Genomic DNA, 21,888 nt, shown 5'->3' on the forward strand with positions numbered 1-21,888 from the left:
AGGAGAGCTCGGTGAGCCTGGTCGCGTCAGGCAGCACTATCACTCAGAAAGAGGTAGTCGTCTAGAGTCGCACACTTAAGTCCTAGGAATTTATATTCCTTAATCAGCAAAGACCGCTAAGTAGTAAATGTGGGACAGTGCACTACGAGGTGCTCAAGTGTTTTGCAGGAGGCACAAGCTGCGCACAACGGGCTTTTCGCACCCCCATGACTTTATAATCGTTCACGCACCAGCACAGAGTCCACGCTTAGTTTTTAGAACACCGCTCGGAAAATACGGGGCAAGCCACGGCCACGAACACGGGGAGAAACAACCCATTCGCCACAGGCTGGTCTTGGTGCTGCTTTAGGAGGTGTCGGCGTATAAGCATATAGGCAGACGAGCGTTGTTCATCATACATGGAATTCCAGGACAGTCACAGCTATCATGGTTGCATGACGAAGCAAGGCGATCCGCTTTTTCATTGCCCACAATACTCACGTGCGAAGGTACTGTTACGCCTGCGAGTCCACACTGAACGCCAATGCCTCTGCAAAGGCAATCTGGGTCAAGGCCAGCATAGAGCCCACCTGACATGATCGACTAAACGACATCATCAAGTGGCGCCGCTGGTCTGTCATGCAATGCACAGCGAGCTTCTCAGCCCACGAGCCTGTTGAAGCAATCGGCACCTTCCAGTCGGGCAAATCTTACAGAACGTGTGGCGACGCCACTCGTCCTAGGCTGCTACCACGCGCAGCGTATCCGGATTTAATGAGCATGACGCGCCCCAGTGGCGGGCCCCATTGGAGGATTCTCACAATACGGCCAGCGGCGCTTATGGTTGGACGTTTGGCGTCTCAAAGGATCCACGCGGTGCCTATAAAAAAGCCCTGTGGCGCACCGCCGGTAGTAAACCTGTGTGTCAGAAAATCCTCTCGTCGCGTCGAGCCCCTTTCGCAGTCGGCGCGCCCAGTGTCCTTGGCAGCAGCGAGTTTTATGGAGCCCTACGTAACGTCGTCAGCGGTGCCCTTCGTAACAGAGAGAGAACCCGACGGATTTGTGCGAGAGGAGACATCTCGGCTTTTCGAGTCCCTAAGCTGTCGACCCCAGTGCCAAATACGTAACACCTTCATTGCTATGCTGTACATAAACCTTGCCTTAACTCACCGTTGTCTCGTCCGCTCGTCTATTAGCTCTGCGCAGAAGCCGTCGCGAGCTGAGTAAGACACGCAACGAAACGACTGGTGAACTTGGCGGTGGAGTTCGGAGCAGTGGCGCCTTCGGGATCGTGTTGGCGTCGCGGCCTTCGTAACAGTACACTGTGCAGCCAGGCATATCCATGTGACAGAATATTTTTGATGGATTCCATGATGCTGCTCAGAATAGGGCTGTGGGTCTCCTGGCTGGGTGAGTCTGCTAAGGGCACCACGAGAGTCGGTGAGGATGACAACCTTCGATGCTGGTAACCCTACTTGTACGTACTTAAGGGCGACCGAAATCGCATCTAGCTCGATCTTCACCGAAGATGAGGAGTGCGGTATTTTAAACAACCACCTGATATCAGTTGAAGGGCAGAAAAAAGCTGCAGAAGCGCTCAGGCTATCGCTGGGTACAGATGCGTTAGTAAATACTTTTGCATTGTCTTCGGATTTTTCAAATAAGTGTGAATGGGCTAATTGGAATAGTTCCGAAACATATTGGTCACACTTTTTGCGTATTCCTGGAATTGACAGATAGGTAGGGAAGGCACACGGCCTGTGCTCTGTCGATGTTGGCAACCTATTAGTTTCACTGGAATAGCCAGTATTGTCATTGAAAAAAGCCGCCATTTTACCCATTCGAGAAAGTGGGCGCTGTTACAGCCTGTTAAGGAGTGTGTTACCATGTGGGGCTTGGTTCAGATGCTCAAGATGATGTAGCACTCTCCGGTCAGCTTGCAGCTTTAGCGGCAACTCGTGTGCTTTTTTCAGTAGTGGGATGGATTGTGCTTCACGAGGTAAGCCAAACAGTACTGGGAGGGCAACACGATAATCCCGTTCTAGCTGAGACATTGAAGCAGGCGGTACATTTAAGACTGGCAAGGCCTATATCACGCAAGAGAATACAGCTGATTGGTAAATCTGTAAAGCCATTTTCTGATCAAATCCCTCACCCCTAGCAGTCAAGGCGGCTACATACTTGAACAGACACAGCGATTTTCGCCTCAAAGATTTAACAGCAGGGCGCCAAGAAAGGCGATCATCGATGATTGCGCCCAGGTAGCGATGTTGGTGTACCCACAGTATCGATGTGTCACCTTGTAAAGCCTGCTAAGGCTTCGACGAGCGCGTTGCTTTGGATGATACGTGATTGCAGCTGACTTCGAAGGTGAAGCCTGCAGGCCAACTTCCACCAAGTCTTCTGAAGTTGCATTCAGAGCTCACTGCAATATACAAAAAGACGTGAACCATAGCGTGATGGAGAACTGACCCAGAGTGCGATGTCATCAGCATAAATTGCTATGCCTACAGGAAAGTCACATTGTTATGATATTCTGCCTGGAAGTCCAGCAAGTATGCTGGTAAGGAGAAGTGGTGACAAGACGCTGCCTTGCGGGGCACAACAGTTAACAGCGCGAGGTGTATTGGGTACATCTCCAATGCGCTCTTTCATTCTGCGCTCAGATAGAAAATCATGGAGAAAATATAACAGACAATCTGAATTTTCTCCATTCATCAGTGCACAAATAATCACCTTATGTGGCACCGAGTCAAACGCTTGCGGTGTGTCAAGAATTAGAATATACGCTGAATGTCTGTTAACACGAGCAGATTCAAGCGATGGTACGGGGTACGCTATGCGATCGAGGGCTGATCGGTGGCGACGAAATCCACTCGCGACGTCAGGGATGAAAGTAAGCTTCTGTAATCTGGCGTCCAGACGAAGCAGCATCATACATTCTATAAGCTTCATAACATTAGAAGTTAGTGATATTGGCCGGTATGACTTCAGGAGTTGTGCAGGTTGACCAGGCTCTAAAATTGGCCTCAGCACAGACGATTTGCATTCAGCAGGAATCAGACTCGCTTGACACTCTTTGTTGTATTCGTCCAGGATACTTTCATGAAAGACCTCATCAATGTTTCGCAAGACTTGGTACGTAACACCACCTTCGCCTGGGGCAGTGCGATGGTAACAGAGGCTAAGTGCATGACGCAGCTCGGCCTGGGTAAATTCTGCCTCATCCATCTCACTTGGAGGTCTATATAAAATTGGCACGGCAGAATGACTGGCGTTGTCTTTTGGCAGAGGACAGGGAAAAATATTGGCAAAGTCTACCGCAAGAATTTTCAGAGACCGTCCACTCATGATGCACAATGCTGTAGTTGGGCTCTTGCAGACCTCTGCTGTTCGGAGAGTCTTCAATATGCGTCATACACTCCCGAAACCACTCGCCATTTGCAACGAGCTACACAATGCAGCCCAGCTTCTTCGATGATGTTGTTTTGTGTGCCGCCTATTGGCTGCATTTAAACGGTTATAAAGTGTCCAATCAGAGCTTCTTTTGGAACTCTGTGCCCTCCTGTAATCATGTCGTCGACAACGACGTAGTCTCAAAAGCTTTAGGTGAGGATTTGGCTCTGGCTAATCTGTCGCTAACCTGTCACTAACCTGTCGTACAGTCGTTAGCGTGTCCTGTTAGCGTGGTCTGTTTACAGTATTTTCTACTGCAGACATGGCCTTGGCGGAACCTGGTTTCGGAACTTAATGAGGCGTTACCTTTGAGGAGGTTGTGTCCGACGGCTTTCATGGTAGCGCCGGCCACGATGTGGCCTGAATGATGAAATGGCGCCTCCCTTCGCCGCTTCAATTCTCCTTGACTCTACTATTCTTCGGACGAACAGGTGCACCTTCAGTTGTGCTGTTGCCAGCTACTTGATGGGTGCTATGGCTAGGCGTCTTTTCTCGTGATGCTTTCATTTTCGTTTTCGCTTTCAGGATTTCTTTTTTTTTTTAGCTTGGGACATTCCTTGTCCGTTGCCAAGTATTCACCATTACAGCTAGGGCAGCGAGATGTCGCACTGTTGCAAAGTTTTACGTTGTGATTTGCGCTACATTTAGCACAGACCACAAACGTGTACACAAACCCTGTACATGTCCAAGCTTGAGACATTGGCGGCATTGTAGAGACTTTGGTATGAAAGGTCGGATCCATTACCACACTAGTCCGGCCTTTATGTGACTAGGTAGCTTTTCACAACAGCAAAAAATCTTCACGCACTTCAAAGAGCCAAGACTCCGAGCGCTTATGACTCTACATGGGGACGTGCAAACTATCACACTTTTCAAAACGTCGTCCGAAAGTTCTAGGTCTACATCTGATATAACCCCAGCTGTTATATTAGCGCTCTGTGGAACAAAAGCTCGCACGTTGACGTTGCACAGCTGAGATAGACCTAGCAGGGTTTGCATTATCGTCTCATCTGTTGTGTCTACGGCGATGATATTTTTCCTGGGGTTCACTTGAACTTTTTAAATTAAACCAGGGGCAAGTTTGAAGAAAAAGTCATGATAATGTCATGATAATTCTGTTTGCAGATAGGGTTCAGGCTTACCGTGACGTCGGCGGGCACATAAGCAACTGTCGAAGTCACGTACTGTTGTATATAACGGTCTCTTCACTTGAGGACGATGCCACCGACTTCCATCTTGGCCATCGATGTTTAGTAGGTAGAAATGCATCCGAGTCATCCGACGTACCAAAATTTGCAGAGAGGGTCTCCCCAGCAGAGCAGAGGTCTTGAGGATCAGTACAGGACATGCTGGGTGCCAAAATGCACGACGACACAAATAAAATGGAAAAAAATTCACCAGCCAAGAAAACTAAAAACCGAACGATAAAACTTCGTCGTCGTCATCCTCAAACGGAAAGAATGGAGTGCAGAAACATCCTACATTTTCTTATGGGAAACCTTCGTCGGCTTTTCCCCACTGTATGTAGATCTGTGTTTGGAGGAGGGCACGGGGTAGTGATCGTTAAAAAGGAAAAATGAAAATTGAGCCGAACAGCTGCCTGCGTCTGTTGCACTCTTTTAGCAGCGTTGGCTGTTCACTTTGTGGTCCTCACACACAGTAATACACAACACTGGCAGGGGGCGTAACATAAGTGCCCAAGAACACATAGACAACTCCACACACAAATGAAATATGCACGGTAACATAAAAATTGTAACAATAAATGGTAACCCGAGCAAAGGCCAGTGCTTCCTCGCATTCTAACGTGGTTTCTGTTTTTTTACATTGTTAGTATTTATGCAGGAGGAGCTCCCAATGTGGTAGACCACAGGCGGGACCTCCCATGTTAATACAAAGAAAAAGCTAAAATATGAATAACAAAAGGGCATGTCACTAGAATATTTCAAATATTTTTACAAAAAAGCAAGATATAAAAAAATAACTAAATACAGCAGTTATACATTTATAGACACTTTTCTCAATTCTGTCCTAAAATATGAATATGCATTGAGTTTTTCTTATAATGTAATGAAGAATTCTATGTTGAAATTGATTTAAAAACACTGCTCATTTTTCATAATTAGTGTGAACTTTGGGTAATAACGGGTTATTGATGACCACGAATCTAGTTTTATAAGAATTATTCAACAAGGCAGTAATAAATATGTCGCCACTGAGGGTGCGGTGGAAGATTTGAAAAACAATACACACACAATATAAACGTACATTTGGGAGATGAGTAATACGTCAAGCTGGCAAGACATTGGGTGTGATGGCCTGTGACGTAAAGCTATAGTTATGAGCCACGATGCGTGTTTCTGCAATACGTTTAACGGCAAAATGTGTACTGAATATGAATTACCCCAAGAAGTAAAGCAATCACTGAGATGACTGTTTAAGAATGCATAAATAAATGCCTTCAGAATTTTGATTTTAAAACACTGCCATGATTTGACCAACGCCCTGGTACTGTGTGAGATCATTTTACAAACAGAAAAAGTGGCCCCGTATCTGCATATTTCACTGCAAATGTCGAAAGACGATAATCTTGTGTCTGACGAGAGTGAACAACACGTTTATTTGATGTCCGCAAGAAAATAGGTGAATGGTATTCTGATGGCGCTGCGTCAGAGGGCCTCGAGCATGCAGCGGAGACGAACGAGCGCATGGAGTCACGCCATACGTGAGACATGAGCGCTATCTGACAGTTAGTTACCTTGGAAAACTAAGCGCCGTGCGTGCGTACCTGTCTTGGAGGCGATGAGGTGCAGAACGCAAGGCGACGGGTAGGTGCCGCAGTATTGTCTTAGCAAATCGTTGGAAACACTTACCTTTTTGAGCATCGTGTTGCACTGTCAGCGCAGCGTGACAAATGATTCAGTTCTTAGAATTACTCATGTTCGCTTTCTCTAGTATAAAGCTACTCATAGAAAATATTGACGTCTTGTTATGGTGCCTCAGATATTCGCAATTATTGCTTTTCAATTGACAATCACACAAGTGTGAACGCGAAAACATGAGCAATATTGGTGGGCGCTGCGGATGGGGCCGGCCGTTTGAGGTATTGTTTGGTGTCGTATGGGCCGAAGTGTACTGTTAAGGACAGAGAAACAGACAAATGTACAGACAGACAGACCGAATTTTCGCATCGGAGTTTCCCGGAAAAGACTATCGTCTTTAATATATATGTCGCTCAAATTTGATATGTATGTTCATTATAACTTTTAAAAATGACTTATGATCACTTAAAAAATAAACTACTGAGTTCACAAAAGGTGAGGAGTGAGTGCTATTGGTTTGGTGAACAAAAAAGCGTAACACAGGTTTTCGAAGGATTAATCAATAATCTATTATGGTTGCACCAGTAAAAAACAGAATTAAGGTTGGCTCGACATCTGGACACAAGAGTTACAAAATGCAAGTGATGAGAAAAGAGAGTCGTATCATCAGAGTAAACAAAAAGAATTAGGGCAAAGTGGTAAATCATTTATGAATAATAAAACGGTATCAAACCAAAATTGAACCTTGCAGAACACTTCTTATATAGGGGTTGGGACTGGATGCAAAGTTTTGTGCGCTCTGTATAGCGTTAATACGGGACCAGTTATGCCACAGTACTCAAGTTTACAAAATAGGATGAAATAATCAATACTAACAAACGCTTTAGTTAAGTCGACAAGGACAGATCCTGCGATGTTACCAATACCAATGATTGATCTGATTTTGTCAATTAAACATGCGATTGCATTACCAGTGGAAAGACCAGCGCAAAAACCAAACTGACAAGGAGAATGTATGATAAATTTTCTTAAATGTTTAGATATGCTTATTTGAATCAATTTTTCCAAACTTTATCCAGGAAGGGAAAAACAGATATGGGCCTGTACATGCTGAGGAGATCACCTTTTTAGATGCTGGATCTACCTTCGCAACTTCAATTTATCCGGCAAAACAGTTTTTAAAAGAGCGGTAAAATGTGGCCTTATATAGGCGCAACAAGATATCTTACATGTTAAATGTGCTTCGAGTGTATGTTGTCTAACCCAGCTCTGGTAGCTTTTAATCCTAAACTAATTGATCGAATTTCGGAAGCACAAGTAGAAAAAAGAAACATGGACTGGGAACTGTGAGAGAATGAAGGTACATAGTGCGAGCAGGAGGTGACTTCAAGGCCAGTAAAAAAGTGTACATAAAGACCACGTCTCTGGCCGCAGTGAGGGTGACATTATTGGCACGAATAGAAGTGCCTTTTATGCGCACTCGGTAGAATTTAAAAATGCTTTTAAAAGCTGCCGTTTGTGCCCCGAATTTTGTCCATGATTTGTAGTTCCCGCTCTTGTTTCTTTGTCTCACCTTTCTTAAAAGTGTAGCCAATGTGTTTAATTAGGTTTTAAAACGTGCTTTCGAGTGCCACCAAAAAATTTGATGTTTTGTCTTTTCATAGAGGTTCTCTGTCTTGCGAAGAGTTCGTGTCAGAATGTCAGATAACCAAGAGCACCGTGGGGCAAAGTAGCGTCTGTTAGATGAATGCAATGTAGTTGAACGCTCAACTGCTGAATAAACATCGTCGTAAAACCTGGTCAAGGCCTCTTTATGATTATTAGCGGCACACACGTTTGACCAAACTTCATAGGCAATGAGCATGCGCTACTTTTCCGTATCAAATTGATACTTTCGACTTATTACGTTGTTACGAGTGATGATCTGTTCAACATATAGTAATTCAAGAAAGTGATCAATACTGTCACTCTCAATGACACCAGCATGACTGACGGCATAGATGTTTGTTAGAATGTAATCGATTGATGGCTGTGAGCCAAAAACAAAGCAGCGTGTTGGTATAAATATTAGCAAGTTTGTTTCTTATTTCCAAATTGTTGAGGCGGAAGTACTGTTCTAAATGTTGAACGTTTTGCAGCAGCATCTGATTGTTTTCTTTCAGGTGCTTGTTGTCAGACACAAGGCCGCTGTTTTCCGACTTCGCAGCTTCAAACTTCCTGCTCATGATATCTATGGCTTTCTTGATCTCATTGATCTTATATTTCAGTTGGTTCACCATTTCAAGTTGGCACACATTCACTGCAAATTTTACTGAGTCAAACGTGTACCGAACGGCAGCCAATTTTTATTAGACACCTTAAAGTCTTCAAACTCTTTAGAAAGCGATGCGATAGCAGGACCCGCATCAAAATGAGTGATCGTAGCGCCGCAGTCAGAGGAAAAATAATGCCGCATGAATTCGCGTGGTTTTCGTGTGGAAGAGGACGAAGAGGTTGGGATTGAGCCGCTTTTTAATGCCGCATGAATTCGCGTGGTTTTCGTGTGGAAGAGGACGAAGAGGTTGGGTTGGAGCAGTTTTTCTTTTTGTCCTAGCTTGACGAGCAGTTCTGCGGAAGGTTTCCTTGAGTGAGACAAGATTGGTGACAAGATTGGTGGAGGTGCTGGGTACGACAACTGACGACGCACCCCATGCACAAGAGCCCATCCAGGAGCCGGAACACAAGCCCTGTGCCCGTGGACACGCCAGTTCACAGAACAAGCCGCCGCCAACGAGGCCTACCACCAGAGACACCGGCACAGCTTATCCATAGAGCGACTATGACTTCGCCTCAAGGCGTCATGGAAACTCCTACGTCGTCGGCACCAATTTATTGCACTGTCCAGAACCCGCTGATGCCTAGTCCCTTTCACGGAGAGCTGTTTGAGGATGTGGACGACTGGCTGAGCGAGTTCGAACACGTCGCAGCGATCAACTACTGGGACGAAGCCGCCAAACTCCGCAACGTCTACGCGTGTTTGAAAGACGGCGCCCGAACGTGGTTCATGAACAGAAGTGATGTCTTGACATCCTGGCGCGAGTTCCAGCATCGCCTCTTGGAGACCTACCGGAGCCCCGACCGCCGCGATCGTGCTGAACGTGCATTGCATTCACGCATCCAGATGCCTAATGAGACCGTCACCATGTACGTGGAGGACATGACGCAGCTTTTCAGGCGAGCGGATCCGGCAATGCCAGAAGAAAAAAAGCTACGCTATCTGATGCGAGGCGTGAAGGAGCAGCTTTTTGCTGGTCTAGTGCGGAGTCCTCCGAAGAGTGTAGCAGAATTCCTGACCGAAGCCACTACGATGGAGAGGGTACTTCATCAGCGGTCAGCCCTACTCAACCGGCAAGTGAATTCTGCATCACCTACTGAATTTTCCGCCAGCTTCGGGAGCAACAGCATTGAGTGGATTCGCGAAATCGTCCGCTCCGTCGTCCGCGAGGAAATCGCGAAACTACACGGGGCGAGACAGCCGGAGGTAAGCAGCATCACCAATATTATTCGGGACGAGGTCCAGCAGGTGCTTCACAGCCGTCGCCCTCAACCAACGGTTACAAATCTAGAACCACCTCCTGCGTCCACTGATGTTGGGAACCGCACATATGCCGAAGCTCTGCGCACTTCCATGCCGGTCTCAATCCCAACCTCTTCGTCCTCTTCCACACGAAAACCACGCGAATTCATGCGGCAATATGCACGTAAGAATAAAGCACTTGATCACCTTAGTAGGAAAGGCAGACAGATTAGAAGCTCAAAATACAGCAGTCAGCTGGCTGTGATCGCTCGTTCTATTGATGCTGCTGGGTGTTCACGGAGAAGCTTAAGTCGCCTGAATACAGGCACAGCAGCGACACCAGAGGAGGAGACAGAAGACAGCAGTGGATCATAGGATCTAGCAGCTTGCGAAACACGTGTTGAATTTTCTGGAGTGCAGGTTCACCAGGAGGGCGGTATGCAACCGACCCGTAGATACAGCAGCGAAGCCTGTGTAGGAAAAGCTGGGAAGATCGAAATGCAGCAGTCCAGAGGCTCTGATAGCTCACTCAAACTGAGGGCTGAAACGTTTTTTTTTCAATGCGAAGCACTTCTTTGCGAACGGCAAACACTTTGGCGTCCATTTGCGTATCTTTCTATCTACCTAACCCCTTATGTCTGGGTGCTCTAGTTATCAACCCCTTGGCGTGAACCAAAATCAGCATCGGAGCAAAGATGCTGGGATGAATATGATGCGCTGTTCAAGACAAGAATATTGTGACAATCTTATCAATTACGTAGTGAAACTCTTCCCGTGAAACAGTTGCCCATACGCGAGAGTGGTTATCTGCCACTGGCTTGTGGGTGTGTGCCACAGGTGGGCGACACACAGTACGCAGCCAGGAACGACAGGGACACACATCGGCAATATAACGTAACGTCGTCTAGAAAAACCTGACATATGAAGCGTTGAGCCAATGAATGCAAAGAAGAAATATCGGAGTCACTGGAGGAATCTAACAAAGGATTCGGCGTGGCAATCAAGCATTCTACCACAGAGCAACGCTGCTTTTGAAGTAGACGCTAATGCTAGTGAAATGCTTATTGTAACGAGGGCAGTGGGCATGGAGCTCGAGTATAGAAAAGGAAGAAGACTTGCTGTGATCGCAGGCTTGCGTTCAGTTAGCTCTTGCGCTACGGCAGTAAATTCAGAGCTGATGAATACGTTTCGGCATTTAGTACCGAAAAACGTAAAAAAAACTGCATTTGCTATGGGTACCAGGTCACCGCGGATTATATTTGAACGAAATGGCGGACTCTTTAGCAGCAGTATCCCTGGGTGGGCCCACCATCCCAGTTTTGCCAGATACGGCTTACGTAACCGCGCTAAGGTTCCGAAATGCTTGCCTGCAATGGGGAAAAGGTAATTTGGATAAACTGAAAGATTTCGAGCATTTGAGCTATTGCTGGAATAAACAGTGGTGTGTATCTCGCCAGTTGGAGGTCACTTATACCAGATTGCGCTGTGCAGTTCCACAACTAAATTATTACCTTAATAAAGCTCAACTCAAGGCGTCACCGCTAGGCATTTGGTGCAACGAAATTGAAACAATTGAACATTTCTTTTTATTCTGTCATCGTTATTCTTATCAGAGAAAAAGATTTTTAGTAGCCCCATTACAAAAGCTAGGAAAACAAGTAAATTTACCAGTAATTTTATCACTTGGCGGAACTTCATTTGGTTACTGCCACAGGAATGTATGCTCCGCTGTGTTTGAGTACATCAACGCAACTAAAAGATTACCATGCTAGTCAACCACTACCTTTTCAGATCTTTAAATTATAATTCGTAGTTATGTCTTTCAAAAACAAAAGAAGGTTTGACCACTTGCTCAGCACACATTTTTGTTTTTGGTAGTATTATTTTAAGCTACTTTTTCAGATTGGCTTCATTTTCAGTTTAGTTTCATTTAAGTATCCTGCCGCCCGGTTCTTGGCCCATCCCCCTTTGTGGGTAAACGCCATCCATCAAAGGCCATCAGCATCAGCATGAGCTTGCGTTCAGTTAGCTCTTGCGCTAAATAAAGCTCTCCTTCGCCGAGTCAACTTCTGCTTGTTCAACAACCCGTTTCATTATAGTAAATGTAGTTTTGGTTATCCAATTTTATAAACATTACATATATACTCCTATGCTACAGCTGTCATTTCGAGCCACTCGTAGTTGTGTGCTATGCTCTGAAATTGATATATGCAGAAAATTCAACAGCTACCACCCTCGCAAGCACGAGCGCTTTATATTAGCTTATCGTTTTTGTTGTTGCTAATGCTCATGTCCACAAACAGGGCAATCTCGTTAAGGGGCGAAGGATGAGGCCTTGGAAATTTCGTCGGTGGCTCAGTTCTTGCCTGAGGAACTACGACTGTTAGTTTTCCTCCTGGGCGTGATTGGAACGACGAAGCATGGGGGTAGGAGACCGGAGACGGGGTGAAGGAGATGGATGTAATTTATTTATTTTATTTTCCCTAAGGGTCCCTAACAGAAGGGACATTACATGAGGGGTGGACATACAAGAAATGGGGAAAGGCAAAGTTGGATGTGCATATCCCATCATGTGGGCTGAAGTCTGGTCGACTTGAGCGGAGGTCAGGTGCATCACGTGTATTGCCGAGGGAACTTGCCCGAATGCTGAGCATCATTAAAATAGAATCTACGGCAACAATAGTAGCGCACAACATTCTCCGAATTACCGCAGTTGTAGCAGACGGGCTGATTATCCGGAGTTCGCCAGGAGTTTACAGGTGCTCCAGGTGGCGGGAAGGGTCGATTTACCGGATAAACAGAAACTGGTGACCTACAGTAGTTGGTTGCTGGACTTTATGAAGGAAGCGGCGGTTGGGCAGGAGGTCGGTCGACAGCTTCTGCAGAAGTCAGCGGTGCAGTAACTGATACTGGGGACGCGGGCAAAGGGCGAACTTCTGCAATTTGAGGCTGAATAGCACGGTGAAGTGAGTGGTCCAAAGCTGTGGGGGTCTCGTTGATGGTGGCCACAAGAAAGAGCTGTCGAGCAACTTCCTCCCGTGTGTACTGTTGAATTTGAGGCATCAATACGTTGTAGATGGGGCCACTAATTTTGCACTCCGAAGCCGAAATATCCGCTGCATGCGTATTAGCGCGTCGTGTAGAAATTCGCTGCTTGCGCAGCTCATCGAAACTTTCACAGAGCTGAATCACGGCCATGATGGTCTGTGGGTCTTTGGCTACAAGCATATGAAAAGCGTTGTGATCAATGCCTTTCTATATATGCTTTATTATGGAAATAAAAGAATAACCGAAAAACCGAATGAGAACCTTGTTGAAGTACTCCGAAAAATTTGAGAGGTAGTTGGCGAGACTATAACCCCTGAGGACATTGACGTTTGCCACAGGGTTCGAACAAAGCAGGTTGGTCAAACCAATATAATTGTTCAATTTCAGCGAAGGGACAAACGCGATGAACTGTTTCAGAAGTCGCGCAAGAAAAGGCCAACAAATGCCTCTCTCGGCCTACCTGCTGAATCTCAAAGGTGTTCGTAAATGAACACCTTTGCCCTGAAGTGAAGAAAATGCTCAGAATGGCAATAGCGCGCAAACGAGAACACAGCTGAAAATTTGGGTGGACGAAAAATGGCACTGTTCATGCACACCGCACCAAGACTTCGCCGGTTGTCCACATAATACGTGAAAGCGATTTGAACAAGATAACGAACACATTTTTTCACAGACACTACAATATATTCATGCCCAGAATAGAGATGGAGCCTTCAGGCTATGTAAGTCCAGGCAACATCATTATGAAGCACAACATTACTAACAGACAGACTGCTAAAAATTATGCATCTAAATGCAAGGTCACTGTTGAACAAAACGGATGAGGTCACTGTGCTAATCGAATCATGTAACCTCAGTTTTGAAGTTTTGATATTTACGGAAACCTGGTATGATGATGACTCAGAGTACTATGCACTTCAAGGATACGAACATTTCAATGTAAATCGCAAGGAGGGCAGAGGTGGCGGCGTTGCGATTCTAACTTTTTTAAATTGTTATGATATTCTAGACATTGACATTCGCAATTGATGTCAATGTTTATCGGCAGGCTGCTATGTTACCAAAAAGTTACAAATCATGCATTAAGTGTCGCTGGAGCCAAGATTTTGAAAAGCAAAGTTATTCAAATGTTGGCTTAAGCAACACACCAAGAACTTTTCGTTGCTTGTACCGTGTCCAACATGTAGAGTGCTTACGCAGATATGTTTGAAGTCCTTTTAAAAACAGAAATGACTAGATCAATTAGGCAAAATATGCAAGACTGTGTTTACTGCTGAGGCAGTTTTGTGTTAAAATAACTACAGGTTGTGATTCGGTGACCAAATATAAAAATTGGACCAGGGTTTATGGACAAGACAGCTAAAGCAGGGATCCTACCTCTAGGATGAAACTGTGTGTTATCCGACAAGCACACAACTAATTCTGTACATGTCAAAAACCTATGCACTCTAATGAGGGATGACAGCATTTTCACTGAAAATCAAAAATGAAGTGAGAAATACCACAACTACGAAATTCTTATTGCAGACTATTTACTATTTACTGTCATGTAAAAATTAAGCAAGTGTCCATTCTAGGCTGTGCCATGGCTCACTGAAGCACACTGTATGTCTTCGAATAGCTCTCGCCCACAGCACAAAGTGAATATATGTGTACCTAATATTTAATGTAGTAATATATATGAGTGAGCTGCTTATTTTCGGTTATTAGCTAAACATTTTTGTAAACAACTTTTGTAACAAGCACCTGTGTACATTAAAATAAACCTCGTCTCTTTTAGCACTATGCAAGGATAGTGCTCAATCAGCAGCGATGGCGTAGTGATTAGAGCATCCGCCTGGCATGCTAAAGAGCATCCGCCTGGCATGCATCCGTGGTTCAAATCCCGGTGCCGCACAGTTCCCAACCGGATAAAAAAAATCGCATGGTGATGGAACTGCATTACGAAGCCTGGGGTGCGGCCTCACCGTTGACCACCGCCGGGAACGCACTCCCTCACCAGAGAAAGATTGGCCACCTTGGTGCAGTATCTGGCCGCTACCTCCCACATCCAAATGTCAAATAACTCACGGCCCTCAGTCCCCAGCAGCTGCAAAGCAACTGACCACGGCGGCGGTCAGATCTGTAACGCAGCAGAGGGTGCTAAGAATCTCTGGATCTGGACAGGCCGCCACTGGAACCTGAACTTGGCAACGTTTAACGCTAGAACCTTATCTAGTGAGGGAAGTATAGCTGTACTATTTTAGGAGCTAGAAAGTGTTAAATGGGATATAATAGGGCTCAGTGAGGTTAGGAGGACAGATGAGGCCTATACGGTGCTACAGAATGGGCACGTCCTTTGCTATCGGGGCTTGGCTGACAGAAGAGAACTGGGAGTGGGGTTCCTAATTCACAGAAGCATAGCTGGCAACATAGAGGAATACTATAGCATTAATGAAAGGGTGCTAGGTATTGTAATTAAAGTGAATAAGAGATACAAGATGAAGGTGGTACAGGCCTACGCGCCTACATCCAGCCATGATGACGCTTCAGTTGAAAGCTTCTATGAAGATGTGGAATCGGCAATGAGTAAGGTAAAAACACAGTACACATTGCTGATGGGAGACTTTAATGCAAAGGTAGGAAGGAGGCAGGCTGGAGACCAGGCAGTAGGAGATTATGGCATCGGTACTAGAAACGCCAGAGGAGAGCTACTAGTAGCAGTCGCAGAACGCAATAATTTGCGGATTTTAAATACCTTCTACCGAAAACGAGAAAACCGCAAGTGGACATGGAGGAGCCCTAATGGCCAAGATAAGAATGAAATAGGCTTTATAATGAGTGCACAACCAGGCATCGTGCAGGATGTGGAAGTGGTTGGCAAGGTACGATGCAGTGACCATAGAATGGTACGGTCTCGAATTCGCCTAGACTTGAGAAAGGAACGAAAGAAACTAATACGCAAGAAGTCAATCAATGAGCTAGCACTGAGAGGGAAAGTACAGGAAATCAGAGTCTCGCTTCAGAACAGGTACTCGGCTCTTAGTGAGGAAACCAACCTTAGCATAGATACAATGAATAATAATCTGACGAGTATCATTACGGAGTGTGCAGTGGAAGTTGGAGGCAGGGTAGTTAGACAGGACACTGGAAAGCTTTCCCAGAACACGAATAATCTCATTAAGAAGCGCCAAATCATGAAAGTCTCAAGTACAACAGACAAAATAGAACTGGCAGAGCTTTCGAAGTTAATTAATAGGCGAAAGGTATCCGATGTAAGAAGGTATAACACGGAGAGAATTGAACACGCTCTGAAAAACGGAGGAAGCGTCAAACCAGTGAAGAGGAAACTCGGGATAGGCGAAAATCGGATGTATGCACTAAAGGACAAAGAGGGCAAAATAACTACCATTATGGATAGGATAGGTGAAATAGCGGAGGAGTTTTACAGAGATCTGTACAGTAGCAGGGACAACAATGACTTTAATACTATAAGAACTAGCAGTAACCCAGATGACACCCCACCAGTAATGATAGAAGAAGTCAGAAAAGCTTCGGAGAGCATGCAAAGAGGCAAAGCTGCTGGTGAGGATAAGGTAACATCAGATCTGCTGAAAGATGAAGGATAGATTGTGTTATAAAAACTAGCCACCCTGTTTACGAGGTGTCTCCTGATGGGAAGAGTACCAGAGTCTTGGAAGAACGCTAACATCATCTTAATACATAAGAAAGGAGATGACAAGGACTTCAAAATTTACAGGCTGATTAGCTTGCTCTCTACAAGCTATTTAAAAAGGTAATTGCTAACAGAGTAAAGAAAACATTAGACTTCAATCAACCAAAGAAACAAGCAGGATTTCGAACAGGCTACTCAGCAATCGACCACATTCATACCTATCAATCAGGTAATAGAGAAATGCTCAGAATATAACCAACCACTATGCAAAGCCTTCATAGATTACGAGAAGGCGTTTGATTCAGTAGAAATATCAGCCGTCATACAGACACTGCGGAATCAGGGCGTAGATGAAGTATATATAAACATCCTGGAAGAAATCTACAGGGGATCAACTGCTACCGTAGTGCTTCATAAAAAAGCAACAGAATACCAATCAAGAAGGGTGTAAGGCAGGGGGACACAATCTCCCTAATGCTATTTACCACGTGCTTACACGAGGTTTTTCAGAAGCCTAGGATGGGAACAGCTAGGAATAAGAGTTAATGGAGAGTACCTTAGTAACCTGCGCTTCGCCGATGACATTGCATTGCTGAGTAACTCAGGGGACGAATTGCAACTCATGATTACGGAGTTAGACAAGGAGAGCAGTAAGGTGGGTCTTAAAATGAATCTGCAGAAAACGAAAGTAATGTACAACAACCTCGGAAAAGAGCAGCGCTCCGAGATAGGTAATAGTGCACTTCAAGTTGTAAAAGACTACGTCTACTTAGGGCAGGTCATAACCACGGAGCCTAACCACGAGATTGAAGTAACTAGAAGAAGAAAAATGGGGTTGAGCACATTTGGCAAGTACTCTCAAATTATGACAGGTAAATTGCCACTATCCCTCAAGAGAAAGGTATATAACAGCTGTATCTTGCCTGTACTTACCTACGGAGCAGAAACCCGGAGACTTACAAAGAGGGTTCAGCTCAAATTGAGGACGACGCAGCGAGAAATGGAAAGAAAAAATGGTATGTGTAAACTTAAGAGACAAGAACAGAGTAGAGTAGATTAGGGAACAAACGGGGGTTAAGGATATCATAGCTGAAATCAAGAAGAAGAAATGGACATGGGCTGAGCATGTAGCGCGTTGACAGAATAACCGCTGGTCGTTAAGGGTAACTAACTGGATTCCCAGAGAAGGCAAGCGGGTTAGGGGGAGACAGAAGGTTAGGTGGGCAGATGAAATTAAGATGTTGGCGGGTATAAATTGGCAGCAGCAAGGACAGGACCGGGTTAACTGGCGGAACATGGGAGAGGCCTTTGTCCTGCAGTGGACGTAGTCAGGTGATGATGATGATGATGAATGCTCATGTTCCTGTTGGTATCGTTGCGCAAGGGCAAAAAACTCGTTATATAGATATGTGTTTCTCTTCAACATACGTCTGTGCGTGGAAGATTGAGAGATATATTCAGCGTTCTTTCATGAGGTGTCTCTCAATAAAAAATACAAGATCACTGCTTTCCCTCTACTTCCATTGCGTAACGTTGATTACCAAGTTACGCGGCATTATTCAATTTTTTAAGACGGTAGTCTTTCATGCGATACTTAAACTGAGAGATTCCGGCATGTCGGTATTTCTGCTATCTTAGGGTAGTTAGACAGGAGCAAGGACAGGACCGGGACATTTCTGCTTCCTGGCAAAATTTTCGGCTCAGGCTGAACGCCCAGCCAATTAATCTCCTAGCTCTATTCATGCTTGTGAACATTGTCAATCAAAAAGCAACAAATTGTGATTATTATCACTGCGCTAGTAATAAATAGTGTTTGTGCTTCTTTAATATATAGATACGTAATTATAAAGGCCACAGTGCTAATTACGCTACGCTAACTATTCGACACTAAGAACAATTGACGGGTGTTTCCTACGCATCACCTGAACAACACGGTGTGTTCACGCACTAGTGGTTGTGGGCTCTAAAAAAGGTAATTTTTGAGAAATTACTCTCAAATGGCGTACACGTCTTAACGAGCTCATGTTGACAGCAGCCCACGCCAATGGAATCTCTGCCTATGGATCCCGTTCACCAATCTAGTCACGCAAAATGTCAAACAAGCGATTTAGTCTCTGTCTCCATACGGAGGACTATCGACTTTGAGGACCTTTGGCAGTGAAGCGCGAAGATACGCGGCCAATATTTTATACAGTTCCCGTGCTACAGCACTAACATTTTCGTTACTTTGAGTCACTGTGCGCAGCGTGTTTATTCTGGCTTCAAGAGAGACGCGCCTATCGCTTTCCATTCTTGTCAACCCCGCCCCACTGGCCACAGAGGCACATTGTTCGCCGAACACACTTTAAAATTTTCAAAGCGTTCCTCATATTTAAACGCGATAGTGTTTTATTTCGGAGTGCACCACTTTGCTGCGGAGGTATTTCCGTCGCGCATATGGTGTTGTAAAGTATCTACGACACATGTAAGTATATAAGATAAAGGAAAAAAAAGCAATATTCGAGATCTCTTTCACGGAGCGTCCAAACAGTGGCCTATCAATCAGCGGCGTGCAGTGCTAACCACCACGCCACAGAGCGCATGTAGTCAGTGCTGCTAATCTAAAGCCATTTTTATGCGCAGTATACAATCTGGAGGTTTTTAACGGTCCAAAGTTTCAGTGCGTTTTTGTCGTCAGTAGCGAGATGGCACAAGAACCGCGCGTTAGGTGCGCCAATTTTCACCGCCTCTCGTATTTCTGAAAGCGCCGCCTCCACGAAGCGTGGTCTCCTGCACACGTGCGTATTATGCTCGTGTTTCGAGTGAGCACGAAGGTCACTTAACTCGCTGCCACGGCTGCATAGAAGAAAAGAGCACGCAACTTACACACGAAGTAAAAAATGTGACACTTATACGAACTGGTCCTCTGTATACTTGTGCGCTCGTTTCTTGCACCTTTTTTTTGTTTATACAGCGCTCTTTAAGTGTGGAGCTTTGATGGTTGTTATTTGGCGCTGCGCGTGCTTTCTGCTTAAGGGTACACGCTGCAAGTTTCGAGCTACTGCTGCTTGCCATTCTTCGCGTGACTTTGTAATTTCTTATAGTAGCATTCATTCCTTCGGCCTTGTGCCAAATCAATGCACAATAAACACTCACCTATCTCGGTGAAGACATGTTTCACTCTCGTGTTTTACCAATTTCTAGAAAAAAGAATCAGCCTGGTGTCTTCCTTCAATCTTCTCGTTTTAAAAGTCATTCCGTTGAAACTACTACGCATGGAGCTAGAGAGCAAGGCTGCCTGGAAATTGTCGACGTTGTTGATCGCACTCTGAATGGCACAGGCGCTTGGGTGTGAAGCAGAAAAATACGTAAGTGACGGAGCACCCAACGCAGACGTTCATCAATACTGGTGGCGAATGTTTTTTTTTTTGGCCCAGAGCCATTTACTGCTTTCACTGTAAAAATATTTTATTTTAGTGGCAGCACTACTGTAAAAGCAGACGTCTTAAGCAAAACAAAAACTTCTTTGAACGCAGGTGTCCATTCCGAGCTGGCCAAAGCGTACATCTTGCAGGTCTGGGACAACCAAGCCCGGTCGCCTACCCACTATGCTGTGAACACTGCCGAGCTATTCGATGATTTCGTGGGACGATAATTTAGAACCCTAATGCAGGGTTTCCTAAAAAGTTTTGTTCGTGGCCCGCAAATTCAGCTCGAATAAAGTGATTGCCTTTATCAATTGGTAGACACCTTTTTCACTCGTTTATTTTAGTTATTACGGCTTTTTCGGGTAAGTTACAAAGGCGACACAAGTTTTAAGGTTCCTTTTCCTCCTCCCAGGCACTTCATGCTGTCACAACTTTCTAGCATGTTCAATGGTTGGTATAGTTTCTACACTGACCCCCATGGTCATTATTGCAAGAAAATCAAACTTCGGCGTTTTTCCGCGCTGCTTCAGTGTCTCACACATCCGACATCGTGAATGACATGTGACTTTCTATATTCAGTGACCTATTTTTAAATTCGAAGCATTTCTAAGTGAACTTCAGCAAACTTGAGCATATCTATCTATCTATCTATCTATCTATCTATTTATCTATCTATCTATCTATATATATATCTCTCTATCTATCTAGCCCTCTACGAATTTTAGCTCTTATGGCCTTTTCGATAATCGTATCGTTACCTAACTTGGTATGGCATAACATGGCTGTATGAGGCGGAAATGTTGTAGGCCCGTGTGCTCAGATTTGGGTGCACGTTAAAGAACCCCAGGTGGTCTAAATTTCCGGAGCCCTCCACTACGGCATCTCTCATATTCATATAGTGGTTTTGGGACGTTAAACCCCACTTATCAATCAAGAACATATTTGACTAGTCATAACATCAAAATCTTTATATGTGTGTCATGAGTGTCATGATTTACATTTCACAATCCTGCAGCTCTCGCGGTGGTTTCGTTCACACGGCATGTTGCAAAACTGGCCAGGTATGGCATGATTGCATGGCAAACACAAGCGAAAGACTCTTGATTTCCAGACATCTATCTATCTATCTATCTATCTATCTATCTGGCCATTTGCGTTTGGGTGCTCTCGAGGTCAACTGCTTCACTTAGGGTAAATCAGAATTAGCATGTAAGGGTGAGATCGTTCGACGAACATGACGCGCCTGTCAAGACATAAAATATGTCACAATTCCGTCACGTACGTCGTCAAACAGTTTGCGTCAGACGGCGGCACATACCTACGAACGGGTATATGGCGCTAGTATGCGGGTATGTGCCACAGGTGATTGACACTTGGTGTCTACCCCGGAACGACAAGAACCCACATGGGCAATTTTAACACGCTAACGTTAAGAAATGCGCGACATCCGTCATGTCGACCCGACAAGTACATAGAATAAAGATGGCCTTTCTAGCTGGAATTGAACCTAAGCATTTTGCATGGCGATGAGGGATTTTACTACAGAGCTACGCCAGGTCTTGGAGCTCTTTTTCAAGTAGACGCTAACCATCGTGAAACGTTCATAGGGGTTGCAGTGCGGCCTACCTAGTTTTATAAACAAATAATATGTACTCTTTTTATACTGTCGTCACGTCTGGTTACCATTCATTGTGGTAAGTTGCCACGCGCTGTAACTGATTTATCTTGCAGTGTCCAGGGCCAGCATCCTCGCGAACTAATAAATCAGCTTCTGGTGTGCTAATACGCAGATAAAGAGGAAAATTACGACTAAGCTGGTGTTGCCTGCATAAGTAGCTCTGTTTGCATTTATAATTTCTTTTGTTTCTATTACGACACAGAACTGAGGAATACATCAGACGACTCGAAAAGGTACCTCCCGTATTGGAGACCGACGGATGCTGGGCAACCCGCCACGTTGAAAGG

General features: G+C 45.0%; 1 long non-coding RNA gene across 1 annotated transcript in view; it reads left to right on the forward strand.

Annotated features, from left to right (window-relative positions):
- Positions 1-20,202, forward strand: part of LOC142767102 (uncharacterized) — a 212,542-nt gene extending 192,340 nt beyond the window's left edge. The window contains exon 4 of the long non-coding RNA XR_012884752.1: positions 20,032-20,202. This is a non-coding gene — a long non-coding RNA (uncharacterized LOC142767102). The remainder of the gene's footprint in view (positions 1-20,031) is intronic.
- Positions 20,203-21,888: the final 1,686 nt, after the last annotated feature.

This window comes from Rhipicephalus microplus, chromosome 7 (genome assembly GCF_043290135.1).
Source record: "Rhipicephalus microplus isolate Deutch F79 chromosome 7, USDA_Rmic, whole genome shotgun sequence".
NCBI lineage: Eukaryota > Metazoa > Arthropoda > Arachnida > Ixodida > Ixodidae > Rhipicephalus > Rhipicephalus microplus.